The sequence below is a fragment of the Lithobates pipiens genome, unplaced genomic scaffold, assembly GCF_037356315.1.
Source record: "Lithobates pipiens isolate NorthernLeopardFrog02 unplaced genomic scaffold, aLitPip1_a1.2 Scaffold_19, whole genome shotgun sequence".
Taxonomy (NCBI): Eukaryota; Metazoa; Chordata; class Amphibia; order Anura; family Ranidae; genus Lithobates; species Lithobates pipiens.
This window is the reverse complement of record NW_027507764.1, coordinates 553,907,588-553,920,156: the sequence shown is the minus strand read 5'-3', so window position 1 is coordinate 553,920,156 and position 12,569 is coordinate 553,907,588. Positions and strand designations below refer to the sequence as shown.

The following is a 12,569-nucleotide window of genomic DNA, read 5'->3' as shown; positions in this document are numbered from 1 at the left end:
ATAAGGGTAGTGTTGATTAGAGGGTGTTGTTTTAACGCTTTCGGATATCTGTAATCTGGCACCCAAGGTGAGAATCTCAATGGTATGGAGCTCAGTTCATTCTCCAGAGCTACCCAGTCCTTGATTCCCTCGTGGCAGTGCCAATCGATGACTCTTGCCATGTGTGCAGCTTGGTAGTATTGTTTGTAATCGGGCAAGCCCATCCCTCCATAGTCCTTGGGCTGGGTAAGGAGGGAATGTTTAATACGAGGCCTTTTATGCGGTGATTTTTTTTACCCTTTATCCATTTTCCAGAGTGACGTATTATCAGCCCATCACTCATTTTGTAATCTAAGTTGCCTTCCACCCCATGCTCTGAATACATAGCTTTTAAAGTAAGTATTTTTTTGTTTAGCTGTTTTTTACAGCAATCACCATCCTTATATTCTGATTGTACTCATACACCATTTTTTGTTTATTTAGGCTGGTCAATGTGTGTCCTCTGTGACCATGCAGGACTTCCTCCTATGTGAGACTTTGTTTGTTCCAAGTTGTGGCAGTGGTTAAGTTTTGGTGGACTATACGGCGTGGTAACCTTACCCCATGACCTACCTGACATTGATGGGATTTACAATCATTCCTAATGACGATACTTATAATTGTTATTTAGTTAAATTATTTTCTGTTTTTGTATAGTTTCATGAATTTTACGATTAATTTGTATACTCCCTGATGAAGCTACCAGGCGAAACATGTTGAGATAATATACAAATCTGAAAATATCGCAGTATACTTACAGGCTAATGGTCCTTGTTCCTATTTTTAACTTTATACTCATTAAAATGTATTTGAAATTTATCTTTCTCATCATTATCTATTAATGCACCATTAAAATCCCCTCTTCCCTCCCATCTGATCCAATTCATTTTTTTTGTGTTAAAGCTAAGATAAAATCTTTCCAGCAAAAAGATATAGAACACTTATTAGCCCATATATATATATATATATATATATATATATATATATATATATATATATATATATATATATAAAACAATGATGTTCCTCCTATAAAGCTGCCTTTTTTGCATGTTTTTTTTAGGTTTCAACATGCTAATTGAAATATTTGCATGAAGGGAACACGTATATGTATATATGAAAACATGAAAAAAGAAAGAAGAAAATTACAGGCTTAGTGAAGAGAGAAAAGAGGTGTCAGCATAAAAGGTGTATTTTGCATAGATTCTGTGTAGACACATACACACGCATATATGCATGTATAAATATATGTATATATATATATATATATATATATATATATATATATACGGTATATATATATACGGTATATATATATATATATATACATACACTCCTCTGTGTGAATAGATACCCATTAAAAAGAAAAAAATTTTTTATCTTGCAATATGAAAAGGGACTGGCACTAGCATGCGCACAGGGTGGATTGTGAGAAGAAAACAATCGTTGCTACTTTTTAAGTAAACAATTGTATGCTTTTAGGCTTTTTGTTGTTGTCAAAGAGACTGATGTCACTATGAGGAAAAGGGGGAAGGAAAAATAAGATAAAATACAAATGGGGATGAACATGAATGTCGTCACTCATAAAAATGAGTGACATCCCACTCAAAATTCATGCCCGCTGGTATCCTAGTATTAAAGAAAAAGATCCAATAAACCTCACGTTTGCGCAAGACGATGAATTTATCTCCTCCTCTGATTGGCAAGACGTTTTTTCTACACCTTGGATGGTGAAACATCTTTATGATGTATATTATTCCAGTGTCTGGCCATGTTGGTGTTGTGGTCTTTATGTATGTCGAATAGATGGTCCTTAAGCCGATCACGCAACCTGCGTGTTGTTCGACCTATGTACTGTATATGACATGGCTTACATGTGATAATGTATACCAAATATTTTGTGTTGCGATATATAAAAGGTGTAATTCTTGAGAATTTGTCTGAGGTCATTGCTTGTATAGTATCTCCCTTTTTTGTTTCACATAGTATATGCCTTTAGAACATGTTTACAGCATAGACACCCATTTGATCCACAACAAAAGGTGCCTTTAAATTGCAACCAATGTTGCTGTGGGTGCTTACTTGTATATAGGCTAGGTGACAAAGTTCTACCCAATGTGGGGGCACTGCGTGATACGGTTTTCACTCCTTTAGACAAAATTTCAGCGTAAATGGGGTCATTGGATAAGATTGGTAGGTATTTCAAAACTATATTTTTTATCTTGTTGTACTCACTACTATGGGGGGTAGAAAAAAACAGGGGTTTGGAGAGTAGAATTGGTACGCGATCGATTTCTTTTTCTATTGCTTGTTTTATCTTTCCGTAGATGTTCTCATGGGGTATTTGCAGCAATATTCATAGCTCTATGCAGAATTTTGCTAGGATAACCCCTATCTTTGAAACGTCTAAACATGACCTTTGCTTCATGTCTATAATCCTTGTCTTCACTACAAATCCTCTTTAATCCCAAAAATTGTCCTACAGAGGTTCCTCTTAGGGTATGTTTTGGGTGACTTGAATCACCCCGTGTGTTGCCTGTTATAGGTTTCCTAAAAATCTTTGATGTCACTTTACCATTTTTTCCTTCTAAATGAACATCTAAATAGTTGATGGACATAGAACTGCTGTCGCCAGTAAATTTTAGATTTAGATTGTTGTCATTCAAGTATGACAATCAATCATCCAAACTACCAGCCCTATCAGAGGCTATAAATAGCAGGTCATCTATATAGCGACAGTAAAATAGGGTATCAGTACGACGGGACTATCACATGAAAAGATATGGGACCTCTCTCACCATCCCATATAGAGATTGGCAAGGGAGAAGGTGAACTTAGCTCCCATTGAGGCCCCGCATTTTTGCAGGTAATAGTCACCGCCAAACATGAAGTAATTGTGCGTGAGAAGATATTCTAAACACTGTAAAATGAACTCCTGATAAGATAAAGAATAACCACTATAATTAGACAGGAACAATGACACAGGTATTAGTCCCAAGGAGTGGGGGATGCATGAATAAAGACTTGTAACATCGCATGTCACCCTTCTATATCAATCATCACACTTGAAATCCCTAAGTTTAATTAGGAGGTGTTTAGTGTCCCTCAAGTAACCTGGCAATGCAACCACTAAGGGCTGTAAATGATGATCAATCCATTGGCCTAAACATTTATTAAGTGAACCTATACTGGCTACAATTGGTCTGCCTGTTGGAGGACTACATTCTTTATGAACTTTAGGTAAAAAATGGAAAATAGGTTTGATGGGATGTTCTGGGATGAACATGTTTCTTTCTTTTTTTGAAAAAATGCCGTCTGTGACTCCTCTAACCAATAGTGATGATAATTCTTTGGTAAATGATTGTGTGGGCTCGCCTTTAAGACGTATGTATATTGCACGGTCGGATAACTGGCAAATGGACCCAATCCTATAAGCTTCGCTATCCATAATGACTACTGATCGCCACTTGTCTGCATTTTTAATGACTATGCTGTCATCATCTTTAAGAATTTTTAACGTTATTTTCTCATCTGCAGTGAGATTATCCTGCATGACCTGTGTTGCAGACTTTCGGGAAAGGTAAGTCAAATCCCTCTTGATTAATATCTTTAATAAATCCATATCCTTGCCACGCGAACCTACTGTATAGAAATCTGATTTCAGTTTAAACGGTATACATGATGAAAATCTAGGTTCAGTGTGGCAAGGATCGGATTCAAAAGCTAGTTCTGTTAAATCATTCAATGCACACATGTCAATGAACAAACGTGGAGAAGGAGGAGAGGGAGAAGGAAATTACTCACCGTTGGCCATTGCATCATATGGGGGTACTGACACTTCATAATAATGTTTCCTTAAAGTTAGGGAACGGACAAATTTGTTACCATCCAAAATAGTGCTGAAGGGATCAAAATGGTTATTTGGACAAAAATCAAGTCCTTTTGATAACAGAGTGGCTTCTGCATCTTTCATTTCTTGCTTGGATAAATTGAGAATGTTAGCAGGCTTTACAGCTGTCTGTTCCGCAGGTGATATTTGTTACCGTCGGTGCATTCGGTGGTTCCTGCCCCCTCTCCTTGTCTTCCTCCGCTCTGCTTTTTCTTTTTGCCATAACCTCGGGTTCCCTGTTTAAAGGCTGTGTGATTATTAGTTCCTTGGCGACTTGTTGTCTCAGGTGAGGAGTCAGATGCGGTCCTTGCCTGGTGTTATTGAAAGATTTGCTTTCTGGATCTGAAAAGCTAACCTGTTGCGTGGATGACCAAAGGTGGGTTTTTTCCATGTATAAACAGTGTTGCTGGCGTAATCAACGCAATCTCTATCCATCTTTTCACTTTTTCCAGCAATGACATTGTTTTCTAATTTATTATGTTTTATGCTCATTCTATCATCAAATTCTGAGTATTTGCTGTGGCCTTGTAATTTGGGTAATTCGTGCTGAATTGTAGATATGTCACTCTGTAGTTGTGTCCGTCCATTCTTTTTTCATGCAAAAATAGCTCTGATGTAGGGAATTTTTTGATCCTCAGTTCTCGAGGTATACACTCCATTGTGAGATATTCTTTGAGGGTTTTAATGTCCCAAAAAGTTCAAATTTAATTAGCCATCAGGCTTTCTGCTTTCCGAAAGGACTGTTGTAAAGACATACCTTCACTGTCAGGTGATTGTTGCATGTATGTAGACAGGTCCGATTGCAGGGGATTATCCGATTGGGCTGTAAGTGTCCTGCTAAAACCAACACTAGATGCTGTAGGAACTAGGGTGCATTGATGGGCAGTGAGGCTGCACTGATGGGCAGTGAGGCCGCATTGATGGGCAGTGAGGCTGCATTGATAGGTAGTGAGGCTGCATTGATGGGTAGTGAGGCTGCATTCATTGGCACAGTGAGGCTGCATTCATGGGCACAGTGAGGCTGCATTGATGGACACAGTAATGCTGCATTCACAGGCACAGTAATGCTGCATTCACAGGCACAGTAAAGCTGCATTTGATGGACAGAGGGAGGCTGCATTGATCCTCAGTGTCCTACTGCCTGTCCTACTGTCACTCTGCACCACACCCACTTTTGCTGCAGTGCACGCAGTGCACGCAGTGTGCCATTGGTCACTTCCTCCTTCAAGTGTCCCTCATTCTAAAGTTCAAAAGTTGGGAGTTATGCCTTCTCCACATAGGGACCATGCACTAGAGCTCAATCCCCAAGAGTTCCTCCACTCTTAGTGCCACTTTCGTAATGTACTGTGCTATAATTCCCTATTCAGTGGTGGAATATAAAGTGTTTCAGATCTGAATCCACAAGAATTGCCCATTCATACTTACCTAGGTGGATGCAGCATCGTTCCAATGTTGAATCTGTCCCCCAGCGCCTCTTCACTGAGAACCGAGCCACCTCCAGTGGCTCGGTTCTCACAGAACTCCGAGCGGAGAGCTGCTGATTGTCAATCAGCAGCTTTCCTCTCTGCACCTCGATGCTCACTGGAGCGCTGAGCTGTGGAGGGGCGGGGAGTGGCTGTCTCAGCCTCTCAGCAGCTCGCTGAGAGGCTGAGATGGGCATCAGTCAGATCCACACTTTATTGTCACAATGACACAGTGCCTGTACTGATTACTGTGACTTCAGTGCGCTTTCTGCTAAAAACGGGTCACAGGAGTGCAAAATTAATATAATCCTATATATTCAATACTATGGCCACAGTTGATCCAGGGGAAGGCAAAGAAAACAAGAAAGCTTGATCTAATTTGCTCCAGCAGGGGAACTTTTTTCTTTCTGATCCCGCAAGAAGCAATTGGATGTTCCCTGGATCAACTTTACCTATATATGTTAGTATCCAGTTGTATTATGTGTATCTAGGAACTAATCCAGGCCTTTCTTAAAACAATTTACTGAGCTGGCCAGAACCCCTTCTTGAGGGAGTCTATTCCCCATTTTCACAGTTCTTACTGTAAAGAAGCCTTTCCGTATTTGGAGATGAAATCTCTTTTGTAATACTCTGTAAATGTCCCCATTAGTGTTCCCCCTTACATCAGGTGCCCGCACCAGAGTAAATCATTATATTGTGTGCCCCCTTCAGATTACCCCCATAAATCAGTTGCCCCTGTCAGACTACCCCCTTATATCAGGTGTCCCCATCAGGGTGCACCCTTAAGTAATGTGTTCCCATCAGAGTGCCGTCTTAGGTTTGCCTATCAGAGTGCCCCTTTACATCAGTTGTCCCCATCACAGTGCCACCTTACATCAGGCTTTCCGTTAGAGTGCCCCCTTACATCAGATGTCCCCATCAGAATGGCCCTTAACATAAAATGTACTCATCAGCGTGCCCCTTAACATACAATATGCCCATCAGTGTGCCCCTTAACATAAAATAAGGGGGCATGCTGATGGGCACATTTTATGTTAAGGGGCACACTGGTGGGCACAACATAAACTGTGCACATCAGAGTGAACTGTGACATAAAATGTTCCCCTCAGCCTGCCCCTTAACATAAAATGTACCCATCAGCATGCCCCTTAACAGAAAGTGTGGCCATCAGCGTACTACTATAAATATCAATGAAGTACGCACCCTACATACCTTGAGGGCAGGCGAGGAGCGAGAGCCAGAAGCCGCGAGATAGTCACCAGCAACCAAGCTCAGTCTGAGTTCAGACCACGGACCGTAATTTAATGATGACTACTTTAGATTAACTGTACACTGGTATATGGCAATGCAACAATCATTAGCCCACATTATTACTGGGTTTGAGGCCTGCGGTACTGAAGAACGGCTTCCATTGGAGGGGTGGTGCTTTGCTGTGCACTGGGTTGCACTCTACGGCTACTAAAGGGTGCCCTGCGTGGCTTTTCTGGATACTGGGACGCAGCCATTCTTCAAACATAGTTCCTGTTCTGCCTCAGGAACCTCTCCCTGCACTAATCACTTTCCCTAGCCAGCGGGGCTCTATCCCTGGTCCCCCACCCCAGGCATGCCCTAATGACACAGGAGACCTTATATATAGGTTTCCTAGTCAAGATGGCCAACTGAGGTCTTCAGAGGCTGGAGCCTGTCAATAGGACAGCGGGCTTCTCTGAAACCCTGATGGACTCCACAAGGGGTCCTTTCCCCTTACAGACTCCACTCCATCTGTATTAATGACACAGTGTCCCCTACAGAATGGAGGGCGGAATCTTCACCTGCCTGCACACTGCTCGTCCATAGAAATAGTATGGTGAGTAAGTTTTACCACCCTGGGACAGGGCAGGATCACCAGATTACAGGCTGGATCACCAGGTGAAAACAAACAAAAAAGGACCTTCAAATAGAAAACAAATGCATCCACCACATCTGAGAACCAGTAAGCTGCAATATATTGAATTTTTATTCTGGGCTTTATATACACTTTAATACTTTGAAATCTTTTACTAAATTCCATGGTAACAGTTCATATTGATCCTGTGACATGTAAAAAAAACACCTCTTATCCCATCCCTCACATTCTAGACATTCAGAAGAAAAGGCTAACTATGTCATGTGAGAGTTATGTAGGACATCCCTCTAGAATTCCTGAGATAATTCAGCAGGCATGACCTCTTACTCATCTTTACTTTTATCTCCTTTAATGCATACAATCAGCCTATTGTCTCCTTGCTGGTAACATGAAAATTAGATAATAGACTTATTCTTTATAAGTACTGGATATACTTCATTCTATAGATATCATGCAGAAAAAAGGTGCCATGTATCTTACAAAAAGAAGTCTTTTTTTTTTATAGAAAATGTAAACCTGGCACAGGCACTGTCAATTAACATGATGAACCAAAGATGAAAACAACCAACTAAAGAAATATAAACTCTTCTGGTAAAAGTTAAAGCGTGCATAAAGCCAAAATATGTTTTGCTATTTTTGGATAGAATGTGGAAGTGCTGGGGGCTGCAAAAAAGAGAGAAGCAGAAAAAGAACCACCCTCACACAAACCCAAAGACCTTACAGGATCAAGAACAGAAATAATTCACAAATTCCTTACAGATAATGGCCTCCCCACTCTGAACGACATAGATACACAAGCTTTAAAGGAACCAAAAACAGAACTTGAACTGACTGAAGCTATTAAATCTCTAAAATCAGGGAAAAGCCCAGGACCATATGGCCTCACAGCCCATTACTACAAGACCTTCTCCAACATTCTGATACCACACCTTCTCAAGACACTGAACTCACTAAAGAACCCACATGCTATTACTGAAGACTTGCCCAAACCAAATAAAGAGCCAACAGACTGTACCAATTACAGACCAATCTCCCTGAAAATACATGCAAAAATAATAGCCAATCGACTTAGACCATTATTGAACCAACTAGTAGGACCAGAACAGGTGGGATTCATGCCTGGCAGAGAAGCCAAAGATAATGTAATAAAAGCCATGAATCTCATACATAAAACACACGTAGATAAAAACGAAGGCTTGTTACTATCAACCGATGCGGAGAAAGCCTTCAACCGAATGTCATGGGACTTGTAATTTGCCACATGCTCCCATATCGGACTAAAAACCCACATGATAACTTGGATAAAGACCTTGTACTACAACCCGACAGCACAAATTAAAATAAATGGAACATTATCTGACAAAGTAAAGATTCAAAATGGGACAAGACAGGGATGCCCACTATCGCCCCTACTATTCATTCTCACCTAGAAACCTCTAATTCGCACTGTAAATAAAATACCTGACATTCATGGATTCAATGTCAAAAACAAAATATACAAATGCGCAGCATACGCTGACGATTTATTATTCTTCATATCGCAACCATATATCACCATGCCCAATGTATGTAACGTATTCTCCAAATATAGCTGTATATCAAATTTCAAAATTAATTACCAATAATCCGAAGCACTGAATCTGACACTTCCGGAAACCACACTAAACAACAAAAAAAACAACTGCAAATTCAAATGGGAAACAACATCCCTCACATACTTGGGAGTACAATTAACCCAAAAACTAGATTCAATGTATAAAGCTAACTTTCAACCACTTTTACAAAATATTAACAAAGACATTGAGAAATGGACACTGAAATATTTATAATGGTTTGGTAGGGCGGCCATAATAAAAATGTCAATTCTACCCAGAATACTATACTTTTTTCCAAACAATACCCATACTACTACCCTCAAGTTTCTTTAAATCACTACATACTCTGTTAAGAAAATTCCTTTGGGCCTCCAAAAAACCCAGAATCAGTCTAAACCTACTTACCATGAATAAACAAAATGGAAGCATGGGTTTTCCTAATTTTAAAAATGATTATTTAGCCACACAACTAACTAGAATCATTGATTGGACTTGCCACAAAGAGAATAAAGATTGGGTGGGGCTGGAAAACAACATAGGACCTATCCCGACATCACACACTCCATGAATACCTTGGAAACTCTGCCCAAAACAATTAAAACAACACCCCCTCAAAGGGGCAACACTAAAAAACCTACAAACAATCACTCAGAGACACCCACTCACTTCCTCACTAGGGCCACTAACCCCACTGACATCAAATCCAGATTTTCCTTCGGGAATGGATGGCTCTATACCAGTGACGGCGAACCTTGGCACCCCAGATGTTTTGGAACTACATTTCCCATGATGCTCATTCACTCTGCAGTGTAGGTGAGCATCATGGGAAATGTAGTTCCAAAACATCTGGGGTGCCAAGGTTCGCCATCACTGCTCTATACAATCTCTTTGCAACAGAAGCACACCTCTTCTGGTCACACGCTGTTTAAAGAATAACGAAATTAAGTCTCAATCAGATTTACAAAAAGAGTTAGGACAAACACCCCTACACAACAGGGAATATCAACAAATACACAACTTTATCACAAACATTCAGAGACAAAAGCATTTTTACTAGACCCTTAACACCCTTCGAAACTATATGTTTCATGGCTACCACGACCAAGAACATTTCATTAACCTATACCTCCTATGATTTACAGGAACCGAACAGATACAAAACCTTCTGGGAAGCAACCCTAAACAGATCCTTTACAAGAGATCAATGGCTACAAGCTTGTGTATTTGCTCACAAATGTGCAATCAGTGTGAGTTTGCAAGAAACATCTTTTAAAATCTTAACAAATTGGTACATAACGCCAAACAAATTACACAAATGATTTTCGACAGTTCTTGGAAATTGCTGGCACTGCAACCAGGAAGAAGGTACTCTCTACCATATCTGGTGGGAATGTGGCTTGATTAAACCCTTTTGGATCCAAGTAATCAAGATTATAAAATACATTACAAAAATTTAAATCCATTTAGATGCCGCTTACTGTCTTATAAATATTACCAATTGCACCTTGAGAAAATACAAAAATTCCTTGACCAGATTCTTAAGCAGCAGCAAAAACAGTGATACCGATGCACTGGAGAGACACCACCGCACCCACAATCAAAGTGGCTGGAAGAGATACATCTCCTCAAAGGCATGGGGGAGGTTAGGGCAACAACACAAGGGAATACAGAAAAATTCAATACATTATGGCAGCCGTGGATCATCTTTAAATACTCTGACTCTTATGCCACTTTGACACAGAAATAGACCTTTAACCACTTAATAACCGCCCTATAGCCGAATGACGGCTTTAGGGCGGTTTCTTAACTGTGGGAGGCCGTCATATGACGTCCTCCCAGAATTCCGCTCTCGCGCGCCCCCTGGGGCGCGCACTCGAGAGCATCCGTGACCGCCGGGTCCTGTGGGAGGCCGTCATATGACGTCCTCCCAGAATTCCGCTCTCGCGCGCCCCCTGGGGCGCGCACTCGAGAGCATCCGTGACCGCCGGGTCCACAGGACCCGGCGCATCATGGATCACGGTAAACGGCCGCTCGTCGCGGCCGTTTACCACGTGATCGCTCCGTCAAATGACGGAGTGATCACTTGTAAACAAACCGGCGTCATGTTATGACGCCGGTTCCTCCCTCCCCCTCTCTGTACCGATCGGAACAGCGGAGGGGGAGGAGATCGGTGTCAGCAGCGATGTGGGCTGCATCTGCAGTGCCCACATCGCTGCTCACCGAAAATTAACCCCTCAATTCCCTGCAAATACTCTGCAATACCCTACCATTACTCTGCATTACTCTGCAATACCCTGCAATACCCTGCATTACTCTGCATTACCCTGCATTACCCTGCATTACCCTGCATTACTCTGCATTACTCTGCATTACCCTGCAATACTCTGCAATACTCTGCAATAGTCTGCAATACTCTGCAATACCCTGCCATTACTCTGCATTACTCTGCATTACCCTGCATTACTCTGCAATACCCTGCAATACCCTGCAACACTCTGCAATGCTCTGCAACACTCTGCAATGCTCTGCAACACCCACCAATACCCTGCAACACTCTGCAATGCTCTGCAACACCCGCCAATACCGTGCAACACTCTGCAATGCTCTGCAACACCCTCCAATATCCTGCAATGCTCTGCAACGCTCTGTAACACCCGCCAATACCCTGCAACACTCTGCAATGCTCTGCAACACCCACCAATACCCTGCAACACTCTGCAATGCTCTGCAACACCCGCCAATACCGTGCAACACTCTGCAATGCTCTGCAACACCCTCCAATATCCTGCAATGCTCTGCAACGCAATACTCTGCAACGCCATACTCTGAGATACCCAGCCATACTCTGATATACCCAGCCATACCCAGCCATAGTCGGTGATACCCTGCAATACCCAGCCATAGACACCCCCCCCCCCCTCCCGCCGCCCTCCGGTGCTTCTACCGACTCGCCAATACTATCAAATCCAGAATCTTTTTTTTTTTTTTTTTCAGGCTTCCCAGCTTAGAGGTGAGATGCGGGGTCTTATTGACCCCACATCTCACTGTAAAGAGGACCTGTCATGCCATATTCCTATTACAAGGGATGTTTACATTCCTTGTAATAGGAATAAAAGTGATCAAAAAATTTATTTTTGGGGAAAAAAATGTCAAACTAAAATAAATAAAGTAAAATGAACAATACATATTTTTTTTTTTTTTTAAAGCGCCCCTGTCCCCATGTGCTCGCATGCAGAAGCGAACGCATACGTAAGTCCCGCCCACATATGAAAACGGTGTTCAAACCACACATGTGAGGTATCGCTGCGTACGTTGGAGCGAGAGCAATAATTCTAGCCCTAGACCTCCTCTGTAACTCAAAACATATAACCAGTAAAAAAAAAATTTAATCGTCGCCTATGGGGATTTTTAAGTAGCGACGTTTGGCGCCATTCCACGAGCCTGTGCAATTTTGAAGAGTGACATGTTAGGTATCGATTTACTCGGTGTAACTTCATCTTTCACATTATGCAAAAATTGGGCTAACTTTACTGTGTTTTTTTTTTTTTTTAAGCACAAAACAGTTTTTTTTCCAAAAAAAAGCATTCGAAAAATTGCTGCGCAAATACGACCACCATTGTATTCTCCAGGGTGTTTGCTAAAAAAACATATATAATGTTTTGGGATTCGATGTAATTTTCTAGCAAATAAATGATGATTTTTACATGTAGGAGAGAAAT

General features: G+C 41.3%; 1 long non-coding RNA gene across 1 annotated transcript; it reads left to right on the top strand.

Moving 5' to 3' along the window:
• The first annotated feature begins 3,024 nt into the window (after window positions 1-3,024).
• On the top strand, window positions 3,025-9,633 carry LOC143998392 (uncharacterized). Its single transcript, XR_013277902.1, has 3 exons — window positions 3,025-3,258; window positions 3,556-3,598; window positions 7,761-9,633. It is a non-coding gene; the product is annotated as an uncharacterized LOC143998392 (long non-coding RNA).
• The last annotated feature ends 2,936 nt before the right edge of the window (window positions 9,634-12,569 follow it).